The sequence below is a fragment of the Ambystoma mexicanum genome, chromosome 2p (genome assembly GCF_040938575.1).
Source record: "Ambystoma mexicanum isolate Mex_15411 chromosome 2p, UKY_AmexF1_1, whole genome shotgun sequence".
Classification (NCBI taxonomy): domain Eukaryota; kingdom Metazoa; phylum Chordata; class Amphibia; order Caudata; family Ambystomatidae; genus Ambystoma; species Ambystoma mexicanum.
The window spans coordinates 117859290-117880078 of record NC_090923.1 but is presented as its reverse complement, the minus strand read 5'-3'; the positions used below and the strand labels follow the sequence as shown (position 1 = coordinate 117880078).

The window sequence follows — 20789 nt, the reverse complement described above, 5'->3', positions numbered from 1 at the left end:
CTTGAGTACTCTCTTATAATGTAAACAAATAAAAGGTGATTCACGGTTCTTAGAGCAATCAGACCAATAGAGGTTCAGGGGCACTGGCATAGGGAGAAGAGCAATAATGTAAAATGCACAACAATGGTAAAACTGGTAAGGAAGTAGCAGATAGTATCCACAAAAGTGGCTCAAAGGTAAGTAAAGTCATCTACACCATATCCAATGTTTCCATGGGCTCTGTCTGCTAATGGCAGAGAGAGAGGTGGAGACACAAGTCCATCTTGAGTCAGCTAGTCATGGTCATCATTCCAAGGGATGTGCCACTCTCTGTTACTCTACCATGGTAAGCTTTTAAGAGATAGACTTTTAGCAGCTTTTTTAATTTCATGCTGCTGTCCTCAATTTTGATGTTTATGGGGAATTTCACAATGAAAACGAGCCACATCTATAGGATGCTTCAAGACAGCAACTGGTGCATGGTTAGTCGTACACCCACTGTATGAGCATAGAGAGTGACTCTGCCTATCTGTTGTAAGGGATGTGATTCAATTTGTATGTGGAACTCTGGACAAGTTAAAGGATTAGCGATTTGTCATCAGCATTGTTTGTGAAATGGATGAAGTGCGTGAGTGCATATTTATTATTTGTGTGTGTTACTGTGATATGATCCCTATGACAATTTTCTGCGTGGACTGAAAAAGCAATATTTTCAGATAATTTGCTTACCCGTGACGGCATTGCTGGGTGGCTCTGACCTGGAAGTGAACTTCCAGTGATGGCAACTTGGTGGTGCTGTATTGTATGTGTGTTCAAAGTTAAAATTGCCTCTTCAACATTACAGTCAGGTGGGTTTTTCCTTGCTTTTTTTAAACCAAACATAACATTGATGGTATGTAGTGATGGGTATTAGCACCTATTGAGGAATTGTTTATTTATAAGGAACTGGATGCCATGGGGCAGGGGTGTTGAGGAGACTGCATACACATAAAAGGCTATTCAAAAGTGCATTATGCAGGGAGTAAAAGAAACATACAAAAAGACGGCTGGCTGACATCCACCATGTGCAATTGCAAGAGATACCGTTATTTATTTATGTATTATTTATTTATTCATATACAGGAGGAACAATGCTCTTTTGATCACAAAAGTACGTACAATAGATAAGAAATCAAATTGATGGGAAGCAGTAAGCTTCTTACAACTCCCTGCCACCCCCACTCCGAGCTGATCAATCTTACCAGAACTTTAGACATAATATTATAAACTGGCTTAAGACATCTGATTACTAAGGCGTGCCACCCTCAAACAACTGTACATAGACTTTTATCTTTAGCCCTACGTACACCACAGTAACAGCACTCGTGCTTGTTCCTATCTCTGCTTTTCTCCCAACATGTATATACCCCCCTTGCATGAACTTGCTATATTACTGTTTTATGTATTTATTCCTGTAACTCAAGTTGCGAACTTGCTTGCTTCCACCTTGCAAAATGCCATTTCATGCACGAACCCTCTGCATATTTCACTATGCGTATGTATGTCTGCAGCTCAAGCTCTGAACTTCCTTGTAACCTGTATTTATGCATGTAACTTCAGCTGTGAACTTCCTTGTAACTTCTGCGCCCTGATACGTCCGGGTCTGGCACGCAATACAAATAATAAACAACCAAACAAACAATGACTTGAGTTTGAGGGGCATTCTGACCAGGTTGTAGAGGGGAACAATCACCGGGGACAATACATATGTGGACATACACAGATTAAAGACAACTAACATTGGATATTTTAAAGTGCAGGTATGTGGTACGGCCAGCTGTGCTCGGGATGTGTCCTAGGTGGGTGAAGTGCTCGATTAGAGGCAGAGGAAGAGGGGAACAGAGGCAGGTTAGAGGCGAGAGAAAAATGTTAGCATACAGAGAAGAGGTAGGTTTAGAGGGTACTCAGGAGACATATTCATGAGGTGCCCAGCACACAGACACGTGCTAGAAAGAGGGGAGGAAAAGGGACACTGCGTGGAGAAAGATTCCTAAGAAAGGAGTTCAGGTTTAGACAGTGGAGTCTTCCCATAGAATCAAAAAGATGACAGAAGGAATGTTAAAAGGTGGGCAATCAGTGGGGGCAGAGGTGTAAGGGGTGAGTTATTAGTAGCTTTTCTGAACTCTATGTGACTTGCCTCGATCCTAATATTCAAGCGAAGATTCCTCCTATCATGTTAGTGCTTGAAATTGGGAGGTGTGACAAAATGACTGAGGTTCTGCAGGAGTACAGGGATGACTAGTGGCTAAACGGCTTACTTAGCCCCACATAAAGATGAAACAGGCACATACCTGAAAGGTATATCTCCTTCACTTCTTTTGGGAGAGCAGGCCCAGGGCAGGCTACATTTTCAGGAGAGGCGTAAGCTGATAACAGAAGCAACCCAAACAACTCAAGGCCAATAGCTGCAAAGTAACAGAATCTACGATCAAAGTATTATACCAATAGAGAATTTTAATTAAACAATAAAATGCAATAAACTAAGTATAACACACTAGAAAATAACATTCCTGTAAAGGAAAACACAGAGAATGCAGACTTTTATGAAAGGGTCTTCTAGGGAGATATGATATGATATGATATGATATGATACGATATGATATGATGTGATATGATATGATATGATATGATATGATATGATATGAGCTGGGTGTTAAGGCAATTGATTGGGCAACAATGTCAATGTTCAATGTTCTTGAAAGCTAAAGGTAAAATGTCACTATGGTCCAAAAGGTTGGCCAGGAGGCAGGGCCTCTTTACAGCACCTTACTCCTGTCTTTGTGGCTCAGTAGCATTGAGCCAGGCTTGCGGGCATTGAACAGGGAGTCTGGGCGCTTTTGGCACCTGGCCGGTGTCAATTCGGGTAGTGGTGGTGCTTGGTCCAATGATGATGTGCTCGTCGGCAGCAGTGTAGGCGTTTTGGCTTGAAGACACTGGGGATGGCAGGGGTTGTTGGGACAGCAGGGCTGCAAGACTCAGCATCTTTGAGTGCAGAGAAGCAGCGATTAGCCTTTGTCAGTGAGCTCACGACATTGAGATACTGCAGTGGGGTCAGATTGGAGCACGAAGAACCTAATAATCAGGCAGCGGTGTAGAGTTGGGGATATTGGAAGACTCAGCTGGTCTCAGATGCTGAGATGGTACAGCTTCGGCCTTGTCATTGATGACACTTAGAGAGGCAAAGGAGGTTGAGCATCAAGGTTGAAGAGGACATTCCCGTGCAGCAGCTTGGATGCTGTGGAAGGTGTCAAAACCAGCGTCACTGCAGTTCAGAGATGCCAGGAGAGCCAGGTGTATCTCCTTGGTTTTGTATTGGCTGCACAACTCAGTCCAGGGTTTATGTGGCAAGGTAAGTCGTTCAGTTCTGCACTTCCCTCCCAGGGATATAGCTGACACAGCCAGCAGAGAGGCCTCTCCTCTCTGCTGGGCTCTGCTCTGCCTCAAATGCCTTATGTCATCACCTCTATAGCAGAGGACTTAGGAATGGATTGCACTCCCAATTAAGGTCCCAAAGTGAATCCTACTTCTTCTCTTGATGGTCCAAAGATGACGCAAGGAATGAGGGGGTGCCCCTCTCCTTTTAAAAGAAAACTGTCACAGGGGATGGGCCCCAAGCATGTCTGCTCTAAGGGGTCCTGTCCAGGCTGATGCAACACATTTCCTTTGCCTTGTGACATCACACCCAGTGTACCTTGCCTGCAGGAAATGGATGGGACTATAAAAGGGGGAGAGCCCACACAGACCGTTGGACCTTTCTCTTAGCCCAACTATCTTCTCTAGATACACTAACTCGCCCCCTTTTTCATGCCTGCCGACTTCAAAGATTCTCCAGTGATCAGCACCCTCATTTTACAATGCTTTTTTATGTAAGTGTTGCCTCTGAAGTTCCAGTTCACAGGAGACTTCCTGTGAGAGGTTCCTATGCACTGTTTAAAGGTGTTGACCTTCCTGCAGGAGAATCAAAGAGTTAGCATCCTGGCTAGAATCCCAAATAGCTGAGGAGACATTCAGGCCAGTCTTCAATGTACGTCAGTCCTGTGAAAGCTGAACCCTGCTCACAGATCTGACACCACTGTGATATCAAATTGCTGAGACTGTATAATTGTCTGTTCTCAGCCGTCACCATGCCACAATCAGACCCATTTTATATTTACAGGTGTACGTGCCATCAGACTGACTAAGGCATACAATTATAATTTAGATCAGAGGTGCAGAAGATCAAAAGGCCACCTCTTCCTGTGTTCCAGTAGCTGTCAGGAATACACATGTGACCTTTGACCCTACCCTTTGACAGTGCAGATATGGGGTGAGGTCAATTGTAAGGCTTTCTCAGCAAAGGCACATGTTTGCACTATAATGTTGGCATAGAGTATTTATGCAAGGGGGTTCTGATTAGCACACCTCCTATTCAGAAGCAGAATTACCATCATAATAATATGTAATGCAAATCAAAAATAATGGCCTATTCCACCCTAACCAGATGGCATTTTTTCACAGAATGAACCTGGCATGAAGTGACATATTAACATGAAATATTATAAGGTATTGGCTCGGTAGACCTCTACTCTGCTCAAGGGCAGGCTTACAAAGTGAACTCCCTTTAGATGCTCCTATCTGCCAAAAGATTAGGAGGATCTGTCTCCTCATAGCACTTGAACTGTTCTTCCTTTGGAAATTACAACTTCTATCGATTTGTTTAAGAGCACGGCACTAGATTCCAAGACCAGTATTCCAAAGCAACATTCACACCAGGTTTTCGGAATAACCACTATCTATATTCACATTTATATCATATGGCCATCCAGAAAACATGGAGCACATTTGGCTCCAGAGGACAAGATCTGGAAACCCCTGCGGTACAGTAAACCTTTTCATTTCAAAATGTTCAACATTAGATTCCCAAAGGATAGTAATTGCGTTGAGCTTGTTGTAGCGATGATTCAGCAGAAGTGGCCATAAGTACGACCGCGCCACTGTTGACATACATGCGTGTTTCGTCTTGGTGCGGCTTGCTGCAAGGGATGAACGGGGTCTCCAGCCCTGCCCCTCAGAACCAGATGAGTGCCAGTTCCTCGAAGCCTAATGTTGGCGAGAGGACCAGGTGAGGCTCAGGAGGTATGGCAGCTAGTCTTGATATTAATAGGAACTGCAAAGCCTGTAAAGGGAATCCAGTAGCAGGGTTCAGAGTGGAGTCGGACGTAATGGACCGATCAAGTGAGCCTCATCTAAATGTAGATGTGGGTGGTTCTCAATTATTGATTATGTTGCATGTCGCATACTTTCCTGTCAGCCTATCTCGAGTCATGTAACCCTCACAGTGAAAGCCAATGGTCCATCTCTCGCTGTACGGCAGGTCATACTGCATGTATGTTTTATGGAGTAGTCTTTGGAATACTGTGGTCACATCAGAGCAAGAGTACAGTTATTGGCAACTTATTCACTGCCTGGACACATTGGCCATTAGCACCCTGGGATTGGGTGCTGCCCAATCACGATGGTCGGAACGTGGGCTGTTTGGTAAGGTACAAGTCTGTGTTCAAGGCACCATGGTTAGCTAGCACCCCTTTCCCTACCCTTCCCCGCTCCCCCGTCCCCTCACCTTAGCACCTGTGTAGCTTCCTACACAGGTGCTAATGTTGTCTTTTTTTTTCAATAAAAAAATAAACGTATCTTTACAGCGTGGCCCGGCACTGCGCAGTGCAGTGTCCTCAGTCCGTTTTCAATGTTGAAGATGTCAGTCATCAACATTGAAAATGGACTTCGAGCACACCAGCACTGCACGGCGCCCGGCAACGCTGTAAGTGTAAGTTTCTTTTTTTAACAAAAAAATAAACAAAAACCATTAGCACCTGTGTAGGAAACTACTCGGGTGAGAATGAGGATCTAACTGAGGCCTCACTCGGGCCCTTAAGTTGGGTGGTGGGACGTCACCGACCGGGTCGGCCCGCCGCCTCGGTTAATATCGCCTCAGTAGCAGTATCTCCATTATGGCACTGCAGACAGAGATACTGAGACTGGCAGGGCAGAAGAATGAGTGTGTGCCCTAGTTCAGCTGTTAAGTGCAATGTATGCTCACGTATGCTCACGCATGCACTCTTGCTCGAGGGTGGGGGTGATCGAAAACCTACTTGAATGTTCCTTCTGCATTTATCTTCCAAGCCAGCATCCAAGCCAGAATCCTCGCTCACATCCGAATTCCACCATCTACATGAACTACCTCTCACACAAATATTGAGTTTTCAGCAGATGTTCAGAAAAAGGCAAGCCAAATCTAGCCAAGCTGGTGAGGCTTCCATGGGTAGCACCACCTCTCTCCCAAGAAAGATGGAATTCGACCATCAGGTTCAAGTTGTCTGAAGTGGTCCGAGTGAGCCAAATACGAAAAGGATTGTGTCGTCGAATCTTGATCAGGATAAGCAGCCACCGGAAGAGAATGTGTCTGTGCCCTTGACTCAAACAAGCGAAACATGTGCCAAGGCGATGAAGCTAAGTTAAGGCTAAAATCCATGGCAGCTTTATGAGAAGCGGAGACTTGAAGGTCCATTAAACCTGTTAGAACTTAATCCATCGGAGTCATCGCCAGGCTTTAATCCTATACCTGAGAATCCTCAATCAGTTAGTGCACGCCACAGTCTTGGGGCACCTACCGTGCATGCACGTGTCCGTGAGTGCATTCTCCACAAGGCTCGGAACTTAGCCCAGTAAGGGGACTGGGTTTTGGGCAGCCTTGCACCTTAGTTTCAAATACGACGGACCTGGAGACAGGGGTAAATTAGACAAAGAGGTGTCAGGAAGTTTGAACAGGCGCAGTAACAGTATTAGCATAATTGACCTGAAAACATTTGACCTAAAACATTTGATCGAATTCTTTTTACCCTTTTGTCTGTCAAATTTAATTAAATATACATATATGGGGGTGAGGGGAAGTGGGTGGGATTGCAGAGGTCTCCCCCTGCATTTTAGACCAAAAAAAAGGACAAATAAATTCGATCAAATGTGATTAGGTCAAATGTTTTAGGTCGAATACCCCCAAACCGCAGCAACTACATGTATAGAAAAAAATCTGATCTCTGACCCTCTTTCTAACAAAATCGATCCATCCCAAGTGGCCATAGAGAAAAGCGAGGCAGGATTGAGAAAACTGCGAGAGTGCATGACTCTGGCTAAATCGTTGCCCAATATAGTTAACACCAAAAGTGCTATGGACACACCATTAACATCAAAGTCAACAAAGCCATCAATCAAACAACCCTCACGATCTTTAGAAGTTAATAGGAAAGGCAGGGTCGTAATTCAAGAAGGTGTTTGTGAGGAATCAACTTCTTGGGCGCTAGTGTCCAGGGATGAATATCGGTTTCTAAACCAGCAATTAGCCCCACACCTCTAGAACACCTGAAGGGATTCATACAGATTGGAACACAAGTCAATTATAAACCTCAAGGACTCTTATAGGGTATGGTCAGTGTTTATGTGCGCTCTGATAGCTGCAATCCCAGTTGATATAGGTTTTACCCTACACCTATTAAACATGTACAATCAACAATCATTATATACCTCCTTGTCCAATTTCGTAATGTGAACGGACGGCAAGCTTATCTCGGAAAAAGGTTGTGAATCGTTGGTTAGTTGCAACACAGCGAAAATGCTATTATTATCCAATGATAAAAGGGACTGTGCAGTCAAACTTGTATAAAACGATCTACTTTATCATTATCACAACAGACAGTTCTGGCAACACTACAAAATACAACCCACCCTGTAAAGAAATGCAGAGGATAGACAGTTTCTAAGGAGTGAAATTTATGTAATCTGGCTACTGACAGCAGGGTAGTCAGTATAGTAGTTAATCGCAATAGTCCAATGATACTTGGTTTCAACACAAAGGGAGCAATGGGTCAATAAATGTCACTAGGGGCCTCCGAAGAAGGACCAGGGGTACAGAGCCACAATGTACATTGTGCTGTAGGAGTTCTTGGTGCACGACAGGGTCAAGCCATTTTCAGGGTGCTTTGCAGCTTCTGCAGTAGAGTTCAATATGGAAAACAGCTGTGGGTATCAGGCAGCATTCAGTTCTGTGAGCGAAGCTGGATGGACGGCTGCAGGCTGCCCTACATGGTGGCTCGGGGTCAGGAATCATTGTCTCTGTGCTGGTCGGTGGTTCTGAAGCACTGGTTGAGGCAACTCGGGCAGCTTTAGTGACTTCGGCGTAACAACAGTCAGTGGCGCAGTCAGTTGCAGCTCAAGGGGCTCAACTCGCTTGAAAATGTCCTTCAAGGCAGATGTCGGTAGATGCTTGTCACTGCACTCTTCCTAGCTTCTTCACTAGGCTCGTGCCATCCATTAAGGCGGACGGCCCAGAGCTGAGGACAGTGTTGCAGGCAGCTGCCTTGTCCTTGGTTCGGTTCAGACACTCTCTGGCACTACCCACTTAGGAAGCTTGCTGCAGAGCCTAGCAGGGCACCCTGTGTGGTGCTGGCTGGGTGCCTGTTCTGGAGCTGCTGGAGGGTCCTCTGGATTCAGTATCACCCTCTGTTCCCTGGGAGATATTTAGGGGAGTGATCTTGCTTCCCACTTGGAGGTCCTGGCCTTCCTTCACTGGCAGAAGATGTAAGTCTGACTGTACCTTCAGCCAGGGTCCAATGATGAGTTCTTCGAGTTAATCCTTGCAAAGTCTTCAGGTGATCTGCCATAAGAGGGGCTGTGCCCTGTTTTAAAGCAAAATGGACCACAGGGATTGGTGTAGGCTAAGCCTGCCTTCATGGATGCCCTCCAACAATCTCCTGTATGTGTGAGGTCATAACCAGAGTGCTTTGCAACAGAAAAGGTAAATGGGTGAAAACATGTGATACTATGTCCCACCCATCTTCCTGTCTGTTGTGGATCAAAGGGTTCCCTCTGGTTAATGGACATCTCTGTGGTCCTGATCAAAGCGGCAGGTCTCAATTGAAGCTGCAGTGAGACCAGACTTTATTCCTCCGTCAAACCACATACTTGTGCCATCTGAATGAGGTCTCCCTGCAGGGATGACTGCTGTAAACACTCAGTCCCAGACATGACATTTTACTGTCAATCGATACTTAGAGCGGGAGCTTTCATCAGGTTGACAGAGTGCATATGAAAGGGTGTTGGGGTTTCCTGTGTCCTTTGTTAGCCTCTGCAGGCAGGCCCCATGTCAGCCTGTTTGAATTAAACTCTGATTAGTATGTGAATGCTGCCACCAGATAATGGGCCTGATCACGACTTGGCCGTTACCACCGGCGGTAATAGCCCTACCGCCGAACTCCCCGGCGCTTATAGCGCCGGATCACGAGTTCGGCAGTCAAGTAATTCCCCATTCCCCATTGAGCCCATTCGGGAATGCCCCATTCCCCATTGGGCTCAATGGGAAATTTTCGCGCTCTTACCGCCGGCGGATTTCCCGCCGGCGGTAATAGCGCAAATTTTCGGCGGATTTCCCCCCAGCTCAGAGCTGGGGGTGAAATGCGCTGAAGCCCTGATTCGGCGGACCCTTAAATCTGGCGGTATTAGCGCTACAGCCGGATTTAAGGGTTACCGCCGAAGTCGTGATCAGGCCCAAAGTCTTCAACAAAAGGTCAGGGCAGATCCATGGAGCCTTTGTTAGTTAATTGGGCTGGCCATAGCAGGGGGAAGGTTTGGACCTCCCACTTCTGCAGATGCCTTGTGTACTCCACCTCTCAGATCCCAACTAAATATGAAGGGAGGAGCTGCACCTGTAGGCTGTGTCCACCCACAGTACACTGGTCTATGCGTATATCGTGCAGTGAGCATAGGAAAATGTGTGTGGATTAGCCCCACACATTTCCTGGAGTGTGATCTACCATCATTCAATTTCATTTAAAATTTCAAAAAAGCACAGGCGAGCGCTCACCCTGCCATGCATATTGTAGAATTTCTCACAGTTAGGCATGGAGTTCAGTTGAAAACCGACCTAAGGAAGGAAGATGGTACTCCAGCAGAATAACTTAGAGATCGAGTTAATGAGGGAAGTTATCTGCGGTTTTCAGTATGACAGTATGAAAACCTTTTCAGGCACAGCAAACCAAGGTGTATACTTTCCTATTCTACTGATCAACATCAAGTAGCCAGAGATCAATTTCAGGATGAAGCGGTGAAGGAATCCGTTCCGAACCCTATAACCACTTCATAATCAAATACAAAGATATATCTGCAGGGTGATGTAAAGGCTGGCTACCTGCTCAGTCTTCCTCATGAGCCCCATTGGGCTAGGGATTTAAAAGCCCAATTAACAGCAATAAACAGTGACATCGCTAATTTCACGATGGCAGCTGAGGCTCTAGTAGTTAGATTGCTGCTGAGGAAGGAACCACAATCGCCATGCTATTATTGACCTAAAAGAGAATGAAAAACGGTAGCCGCTCAAGTCAATTTTATAATGAGGGAGTAAATGCCGTCTGTGGGTTTTGATAAAATCGTACAATTGAAGAAACAAAAAAGAGCCAGAAACCGATGAAGAATCCAGAATGGCGGTGGGATACACTAAAAAAAACTGGACAATGGACACAATCAACAAGGCACATCAAAGCAGCAGCAGAGGTCCCATGGTCAGATAGAGCCCAGAGACCACATTCAAACATGTGGATAGATTCAGAAGGACAACCGAATCGCACCCCTCTTCTCATCGAGCAGAAATGAATGAAATGAAGCCATGTAAACTGGCAAAAGAAGCAAACATCAAGAGAAGGAGCGTGGCCTCGATACAAGATCAGAGAAGCATGTTTCTTCTCAGTACTCAGGAGCCCAATGAATTTGCAAACATTTTGTTAATTAGATCTACAAGTGGTTAAATATCTGATTGGCATAGGTACAATTTTGAGATTTGATTTTAAAATTGTTAAAAGGTTTTGATATAAGGATCAAACTGAAACTCAAAGGGTCATTCTGATTGGCTGTGGAGCATCAAGCCGGATTGCATTCATAAGAAAGGCCGATCCGTTGGCAAACTCCTTCTGTAGGCTGAGAAACATGGGTCTGCACCCTGAGACTCTACAGATGTTAGGACTATAACCTCCTTGATCCCTCACCATTGCCTATGCTGAGTAGGCAAGATCGGAGTTGTAGTCCAAAATATCTGGAGAGCCAGGGGTTACAGACCCCTGGCTTATAATAAGTCTCCCTGATGACCAGATCACGAGCAAGGGGGGGTTCAAGCTGCCACAAAGAGAATTTGAGCTCTATAATGATGCATTATACCCCGGGAACCTTCACCAAAGGCAAATCCATAAGGAAATCCATAAGGATCGTCTCATCTGATGACCCAAATGGTGCTGCCTGCATGAATGCACAGAAGCCACTCCATTTGCCATTGTCAACAATGCTGGTGAATGGGCCAAATAAAGTACTTTCTGTGCCTAGTGCCAGGAAGTCTAAACCCGTTATCCCACTGTGCCAAGCTTTCGAAAAGTGATATCAAGACATCACTTAACAACTGAATCAATTCACAGGCTACTAAAAATTGTGATTACCGATTCTTATTCAATTCAAGTTCCAAAAACTGATGCTTCTTCCTACTTATGTCAGAAAGCAACACATATTTCCTGGAACATAGCAGATATCCCTTGGAAACTAGTGCATCCAGATAATTTAGCCGTCGTTCTAAAGTATGATATTTTAAATCTAAAGGAAACCTAGATGCTGGAAGTCTGGGACTTTGGTGGCTACTTACATTTCTTCAAAGCAGCTGAAAAGAGTGAATAAGTGAGAAATTCTGGGGATGGAGGTGGTATGCAGATTCTTTGCAGGGCTGAAGTGTGGCGGATAGCCGATGTATGTTATTTAAATTAAAAAGACATGCAATGGTGGTTGATATAGCCTTCTCACCTGGTGACAAGCTTAGAATCATAAATGCCATTGCCATCTGCCGAAACGTTGGGGAGTTGGCAGCACTCTTGACTTCACTCTTAGAGGAGGCTATTGAGCCGCTGTGTGGAGATGCCCAACACACACGTATTGCCAAATCGGGGATCTGTGTAGGATTCAAGATAATTTTCAGTTTCCTATCTCCTCCCCTCCTCCCCTTACTTTCTTCTGTGCACTTACTCTATCAGAATTGTCCCTGGACCTAGTATGATAGCAACCTCGTCTGTCTCCTCCCACCTCCCTTTATTTGTTTCTCTCCTCCCCCCTCCAGCACTATCAGAAATATCATCAGGCCTAGTACAATAGTTGCTTGTTTTCTTTCTCCCCTCCTTTTCTGCACCCCTCTCCCTCACCTTTTGTTTTTCTCCAGCTCTACCAGAAATGTCGTCAGGTCTAAAATGGTAATCGCCTGTCTGTTTCCATTTCCTTCCCACTCTCCCCCTCCCTTCCTTATCTATGTCTTAGCTCTTGCACTATCTGAAATGCTGTCAGGCCGAGTAGTTAATTTCACATCATTACTGTTCATGGGCTGTAAGAATGCCATTGTATTTTCCCCTTTTTATCCCTCCCTTGCCTTGAAGCGCTTTGAAACACATTGTGTATAGGCGCTATATAAATAAACTATCATATCATATAATTCTGCACAGAAGTCTAAGAGCCTTCAATGTCCCCATATCCCCATACTAAGACATATCCATGAAAAAGCAGACACCGAGGGGTGGCTATTTTCAGAATTCTGCAATAAATTGGCTTGGACTCCAGTTCCACATATTTTCACGCCATAGTACGCACGATGCTCAATATATGCCAGAGGAGCCAATTTGGTGCTTGATTATATTTTAATCAGAGTATTGGGTCAGCTATGAAAATTTCGAAATACGAAGTGAAGTTGAGAGCAATCATTGGAATGCCCTAGTTCTACATAGCGGGTACCAGGGGATCACCCAGTGATCGTTCAAATTACCAGCTGCCTCCGTTTGAAGCAATTAATAAGGGCCGGGTAGGGCCCTCAACTGGAAGACAATCTGAATCCCATCAATCGGCCCGAAGCTATGCTGTTGTATGGCCATTTATTGTCATCTTTAACCTGGGTGGCAACAAAAAATAAGTTCATTTAAAAGAAATGAAGGTAGCAAAGAACACAGAAAATTGCTGATTCGACAAAGAGTGTGCTGATGCGGAAACAGACGACCTCAATCTCAACAAAATCCATCATCTATGAAAACAATATAAGTCACTGCTCATCTGTAAACGGAAGGAATCCTGGAATAGACGCTATCAGCAATTTAAAGAGCAGCACGGAAAATGACACAAATACTTTTGGGCATTGGACAAGATTTAGGTCAATACCAATCATGTGTTGAAACCAACATTTTAGAAAACTACTAAACTTCCCATTGTACCCAAATGTCCAGCGGTCCACCTCTCTGCCATCATGGACCAGAAAACGGCTCTAGTCTAGCCATTTCTTATTGTGGCAGGACATTTTCAATGGGCATTTACAATTAAGTAGCATGATAAATTTTAATAATAAATGAAAACATGATGGTATCTTGGCACAACACGTGTAGCCATTTCTTACTGTACATAGCATTTTTAATGGACTTCCAGCCATGATAAAGCACGCATGATATGTGTCATTACGGGGCAGCCAGTCTAGCTATTTCTTACTGTGGGATGACATGTTTTGCTGGGTATTTATATATAAGCCGCATGATAAGTGGTATTATGTGGCTAGACTGGCAGAGCCAGTCAAGCCATTTCTTTCTGTCAAAAACATCTTTAATGGGCTTCAAACCACAATAAAGCAAGCATGATGTATGCTATTATGTGGCTAGCCCAGAATTTTGGTGCAGCCAGTAGCGCCATTTTCTACTGTGCCATGACATAATTTACTCCACATCTATGATAAAGCAAGCATGATAAGTGTTATTACCTGGCTAGACTGGCATTTGGGTGCAGCCAATCTAGCCTATGGCATGGCATTTTCGACTGGGCATCAATGATAAAGCAAGAATAATATGGGTTATTGCAGCCAGACCAGCTACATCTTTCAGTGACATGACATTTTTCTCTGGACAGCTATAGCAAAGTAGGCATGATAAGTGTTATTACGTGGCTAGATTGGCATTTTCTTGCATCCAGTTTGGACATATGTCCTTATTGTGGCATGGCATTTTTAATTGAACAGCAATAGGAGGGTGTCCTTACATGGGATTACAGCAATATATTGGCAGAGCCAGACTGATAATGTTTGGCATTATGCTCAACGGAAACATGAGTATTTTCTTACATGGGAATAAAGCATATATTCATGGATGTGTATGGGCACATGAGAAAAAAGGGGATCACAAGCGTCCTCCTGCTACTGTATTTCCCGGACTCTTTGTAGTTAAATCCAAGAGCAAGTATCTAAGAATTGGTAAATCTTTCAACTCCTACAGACTACATTAAACACCTTTATGTTTCTTGCAGGAAACCATATTTTATTAATTTGTAAATCAAGGATCCTGTATTTGGCTAGAAGAAAATTTCTTTTTTTTGTAATAAAAAACACATTTAACATAATACAATATGACAGAAATTGCATTTCACAAAGTTCTCACATTCATTCTGGGTTAGTATCTATCATGGCTACAATGTTGCGCCTTAGAGTTCTACATTCACTTGTGTGCGTATTTATAGAAGTTCAAGTTGGTTGTAAGACTTCTTACACAGAGCAATATGTGCAGGGATTCAAAGAACAGAAGAAATGACGTATAGTATTATTTACAAAATCAGAAACGGCAAACTAATTTTTTCGTAGGTTGACACCTAAATAGATGTCAATGCTTATTTTTCAAAAGGAACCTATCCTTTCTCTGTGTCTCTAGTAACTGCTGAACCAATATGCATGCATTAGTAATGGCCGAACCCCAAACCCTCTCCCATAATGATAGGCTCACAACTTGTATCAAGTGTTGGCAATAAAAGGCTGTAGGATTTTATTGTACAGATATGAGTTATGGCAATAACAATATCACATATCATGATGGTATCATACTTTTGAGCACCGGGTCCTGAGGTTACCCCCTCGAACCAGTGCCACCTTCTTGTGTCCCACGACTTGTTGTGAGGACCGTCCAGTGCCTTGTACTTCTTTTTGTTCATCTCGCCTTTTTGTAGGGTTGGCGGGTTCTGTGGTAAAGAAGCAAGAAGATTTGGAAGACACTAAGTAAACAGTGAACCTGCTGTTTGCTTGGGTCCTCGTTCAGGGTCCACAAACAGATTGTGTTTACTCTGAGCATGCTGCTCTCATTTATATGACCCAGGGAGGCCCTGGGTCTTTGTTGTGTATATGGTGGGGGCTGCTGTTGTCGCAACCCCCGGCCGGATAGCCGACTGTCTATCCCCCTGGTGGGGGCAGATCTTTTGAACCTGGGCCCTGCCTGACGGTTGTTTTCCTTATGGCACTTAGCACCTAGCTGTTTGGAGGAAGGGTGAGATGACTGTTCGCACCTTACCCTTCCGTGGCTTTGTGCCCCCGAGACTGCGTGTCTCCGTAGCTGCAGGGGAGGAGAGGAGCAGGCACGGGGAGGTTGGGGATGTCCCTCTACCAGCTGCCGATGGTAACAGCAGTTACCCTGCCTCGCTTGTGGGATGCCCATGCAGCATTGCCCAAACCTTGCCTTCTACAACCGCTTCAATGTCTCTGGCGGTGCTTACTTTCTGTCACCTCTGTTTAGTTTGTTATATAGATGGATATGCAGAGGTATTGTCAACGCACTGCGTTTCGGCCTCTTTATGTGAGATAGACCCATGCATTGGTCTTCTCATTAGTTGTACCAGGCCTTCATCCGGACAGAGAGTGGATTCTTTATGGTGATCCTAAATCTTCTAACCCCATATTCATTCACAATCTACAAGATAAAAAGGCAACAAATTTTGGATAGGTCTGATTGCTCCTTTTGTATAGAGACTATGGATACTGTCTCGGATATTATTATTATTATTATCTTTATTGTTTTTGGTTTATACAAACCTTTACAAAATGAGTTCTTTTCATAATACAATCGAATAGTAGAAAAGTTTACAAAAAGATACAGAAAAATACAATACACTACACTTTTGAAAACACATTTGACTAATACAATTCCGGACCAGCAATTCATGTTAAACAGCTAAAAACAGACAATTCATATTAAAACACCTAGAGCCTAGTACTTCTCAATATACATAATAATTGTACCAAGTAACTGAGACATTATTAATAATCTGAGACTTCAACTCATTATTTCTTAAAAGCTTCCTGAGTATTTAAACACTTAAACAGTCTTTATCAAATTCATGTTAATTCACAGATAATTCTCAAAAATTCATTAATTCATATTTTTAAAACCGTCGAGTTACCATGAAGCATTTCAAACCACAAGTTGTATCTATTTACATTCGATGTGTCATGGACAAACATTGCAAAGTATTCTGTTCTTTGTTGCAGTAAAGCAGGACAAACCAGCAACGGATGCATTAATGATTCATTAACCCTGGTACCAGCACAGTGTCTGCAGGATTTCTTTGCCACATTCCTACACCTTATATTCTGAATTTCATGAGTACTTAAAACGTTAAAACGAAATCTCATGAATTGATTTCTGTGTGCTCTGGATGGATATTTTTCTAGGTATTTCTCAGGATAAGGTTTCCATTTCCAGAATGATGTAGCTTGTGAATATATCAAGGAGTTTAAGATTACCACATTGTTCTCCAACCAGTCTGAGGCTTTTAATAATTCTTTCACTTTGAGAGGATTCCTTTTTAGATTTTCTAATGTGAGGCCTAAATCACTTAGAATTTTCTCACAATCTCTTTTTAACTCACAAATGAAAACCCCAAGCATGTCAACTCCCAAGAAGTAATACAGTGTGTTATCCTCAGACATCATGCACTTACGTAATAAAGATATTTTTTTCCAATGTACTGTACACTTTAAAGAGGACAAACCTAACTCATAACGTAAGAGTTCCATAGGCAAACATTTCGGTAAATGCCTTAAAACCTTTCGCCACACTTGTGCTTCAACTGTTTTCAGATAAGATACCAGTTCTTCAGAGTAAAACTCAAGACCGTATGTCAATCGTGGAATAGCTTTCGACCGATAAAACAAAATACAAGGCATCATTGTGAACCTGCCATATCTTCTCTCCACAGCTGATATCTGATTGGCAATAGCAGAAGCTTTTATACCGAGATGATTTTTTATAAAACCTAACGAATAAGGAGATGTATATATATAACCCAGGTATTTTAGCATTGATTTATTTTTTAATTTTAGACCACCACATATAATCGAAAAAGAATCTTGTTTTATATTTTTCACACCTGTGTAAAATATTATTGTTTTATTAGGGTTTATCAGTAGCTTTCTATTCAAAATGAATTTCTCAAATGCTACAATCAACCTTTGCAGACCCACCTTAGTCCCGTCAAACAACAAAAAGTCATCTGCATAAGCGATCCAATTTAATCTTATTTTGCCCAATTTAGGTGAAACTAAACCACTGTCATCTAGAAAGCTCCCTGCTTTTGAGACATAAAGATTGAACAGTGTTGCTGCCAATCTGCAAACTTGTTTTAGACCATTATGGATAGAGATTTGATCAGATAGTAGGCCACTATTGTTAAGTCTCACCCTAAGCACAGTGTTCGAATAAAGAGCTATTATTACATGTAGCAAGTTTTTATCAATACCAAGATAAAATAAGGTTGTCCATAGGGGTTTCCTGTCGACCATGTCGAAAGCCATGGATAAATCCATGGATGCTAAATATAATGGCGGCTTGTCTTTTATTCTAGCCATACTCAAAAAATTGCTACAGCTGATCCGCCCATGTCTGTGCCCATCCCTTCTCTGAAACCTATTTGTTTTATATCTAGTATGTTCTTGTTTTTTATCCATAGATTCAACTCATCCAGAACAATTGCTGCAAAAATCTTAGATTCTACATCTGTTAACATGATTGGCCGGTAATTCAGGGGACTTAGGCGGTTACCCTTTTTGTGTATCAATATTACGTATGACAGCTTCCAAGATTTAGGAATTTTCCTCTCATATATAATGGAACTAAACATACAGTTCAATAAACCTGCCCATAGTGTTACATTATTTTTCAGTGTGATGTAGGAAAGAGTGTTAGGACCGGGGGTGCATGTAGACTTAACTTTGTTTATGTGCCTGGAGATGTTATTTAATGATATGTTCAGCAACCACAACTGATCATTAATGTATTGAGTTAAGAATTGGGTGTCTGATTGTTGGTACAACTTCTCAAAATGGTCTACCCAAATATGCCCAGCAATTGGATTTGTTGTCAGTTGTTGCTGAAATACTTCAGTTCCATTAATTATAGACCATATATTCCTAGGGTTGCCATAACCTAGGGCATTAATCATCGCTTCCCCATCCTTTTGTGCCATATTTGCTCTGTAAGACAGTAACCAGTTTTTATATTTCTGCTTGATCTGTTTTGTTTTGCAGATCAATTCTATCTGATTTAATGTTTCCTTTTTTGCTATACGCAGTTCTTTTCTTAACAAAGCCTTCCTATTTTGTACTTCAATATCAAAAACGTGTAGACATTTGTTATTGAATATTTGCGAAGTTGATTTTATGATATTGCCTTTTGCCAGCATATGTGCTACATATGTTTTAAAACAGTCTCCTGAGTAAGTTGCAAGTTTCCACTCAATTGACGAAGATAAGTAATCATGTAACATCAGGGTGTTTAACTTGGTTATATTTTCAGGGGTCCATTTTACCTTAGTACCAGCAACATTAACTATGATGTTCCCCATATTTTGCACTACAGCTACATTTACCTTCCTCCAGGGTAAAGCTGTAGATAGCAATGCATGGTCACTTTCCAACAGACTAGTCACCTTTAGTGAACAAGAGTAATCTTGAGAAATATTGCTTACAAAGATGTAGTCCAATATGGAACTAAGGCCCCGTGCTTGCCAAGTTGGAGTGATATTAAACAGAGGCTGCATTCCCCAACTATACATGAAAACCACCCACATACTACCTCTGTACACTTTATTGCAGGCCCCCGAAGCCTCCAATTCTATGGATGCGAGAATCCAGGGTGCATCATCATATTCCATGCTGCAATCTGCATTCAGATCTCCTGCAAGCAGCAAAGCACCACCCATGTTTGAGTCCAACCATTCATGTAATATTTGATTAAGCATGGCAAATAGCTTTAAAAGCTCTGTGTTTGTATGAGTGGCGGTATTCCAACAATTGCACAATCCATAACCTGCTGTTCAGAAACCATCTTTATATTAGTATCTATTAGTATCTGATCGATAACCCAATACAAGGCCACCACTGGGACGGCCATGCAGACCTTTAGATGCCTTCATATTAATTATACCATAGCCATCCCATAATAAATTGCCTGTAGCCCAGGTCTCTTGCAACAAGACAAAGTCATAACACTTTACCATTTCAACAATTTTTGCATTAGCAGTCAAATGTGAGCATCCCCAAGTATTCCATGATGCAAGGCTAAATGCTGTATCTACGCTAAAGTGGATCCTTCATTGATTTCAACTTACCTATGGATTCCCTGAGAGATAGTGCTAGCCATCTCCATTCTTGCATGTCAGAGAGTTGAGATTTGACTTCCGTCATTACCGGCTTGTCACCTTCTTTACCGGTAGAGCACCTAACCTCTTGTGAATAAATACCTTGATTAGAGGGGTGCTTCATATAGCCTTCATTTGAGCCCAAATTTCCGTCAATATTATATGACTCCTGAAATTCCATCACGTCAAATCCTCTTTTTTGAAGAGCACCCGCTTCTTTTAATATAAGTGTTCTGATCAAGGGAGAATTAATTATTAGTCTAACATAGTCATCTCTCTCTTCGTGGATAAAATCTACAAGTTGAATATCTGTAGAGGTTATTAGGCGTAGTTCATCAATGTCACTAAATAAGCTTAGAATATACCGCCTATTTAGGGACCAAGGTCCCCCATCATCAAAAACATAATAAAGCACCAGACTTGGTTCATTTGGATACACAGGACGCCTTAGGTTATGGGACTCATTTCTCTTGTTACTGTTGACCATGTGGTTTGACTCTTGAAATAGATAGCGTTCTTGTCTGCCTTGATTCGACCCTATACCTGTGTTTTGGCTTAATACTGCATCAGGCAACCAGTTGTTTCTGCTTACGCCACTTTCCATGGTAGGATTATCATATTTACCCGCAGAGGGGCCCACTAAGCTTGGGAAAAGTTTTTTTGCTTCACTTAGTTTGTGATTCAGAATATCTTCAACAATGCTACTAACTGCTTCCCTAGATAGATTAGGATGTTCAATAGTGCCTGTAATCTGATTCACAGTTTTGTCCATTTTTGGTGTAATAGTTTCAACATTTTTTATTTGGGGAGACTCAAGAAGTTTGTCTTTTATATTGAGATCGAAATGCTTGTTCTCCTGCATGCCCTCTTTAGGATTACCACGTAAAGTATCCCCACTACTTTTATTGTCAATTTGATGAGCCACTATAGTTTCTTTAACTTGTGCTGCTGAGGATATGGAACAAGCGGTGGGGGTACAATCCATGATTGTGGGAGTATTTGGTCTAGATAAGGCATCCGGGTTCTTAAAGATATCAAAAATGTCTTGAACCCCCCTTTCTAAGGCACGAAGATTACTATCAATCCTGTCAGAAGTAACTTTATTTTTAAGTACCTCTGACAGCATAGAAGTGCCTTCTGTATACTCTGATTTATCTGGGCTTCGTGTGGCGACCAGTGGTAGGGCTGCCAATTTATCTGATAATACTGGTGGAATTGATTCTGCTACATTGTTATTGGCCACCACC

General features: G+C 42.6%; 1 protein-coding gene and 1 long non-coding RNA gene across 2 annotated transcripts in view; one reads left to right on the top strand and one right to left on the bottom strand.

The window, feature by feature from the left end:
- The window catches only part of KBTBD12 (kelch repeat and BTB domain containing 12), a 1008581-nt gene that overhangs the window by 584563 nt on the left and 403229 nt on the right, over positions 1-20789 (top strand). The gene's annotated exons all lie outside the window — the stretch shown is intronic.
- Positions 1-20789, bottom strand: part of LOC138566275 (uncharacterized) — a 415633-nt gene that overhangs the window by 73335 nt on the left and 321509 nt on the right. The window contains exons 2-3 of the long non-coding RNA XR_011301884.1: positions 6666-6773; positions 2310-2423 (exon numbers count right to left, since the gene is read on the bottom strand). This is a non-coding gene — a long non-coding RNA (uncharacterized lncRNA). The remainder of the gene's footprint in view (positions 1-2309; positions 2424-6665; positions 6774-20789) is intronic.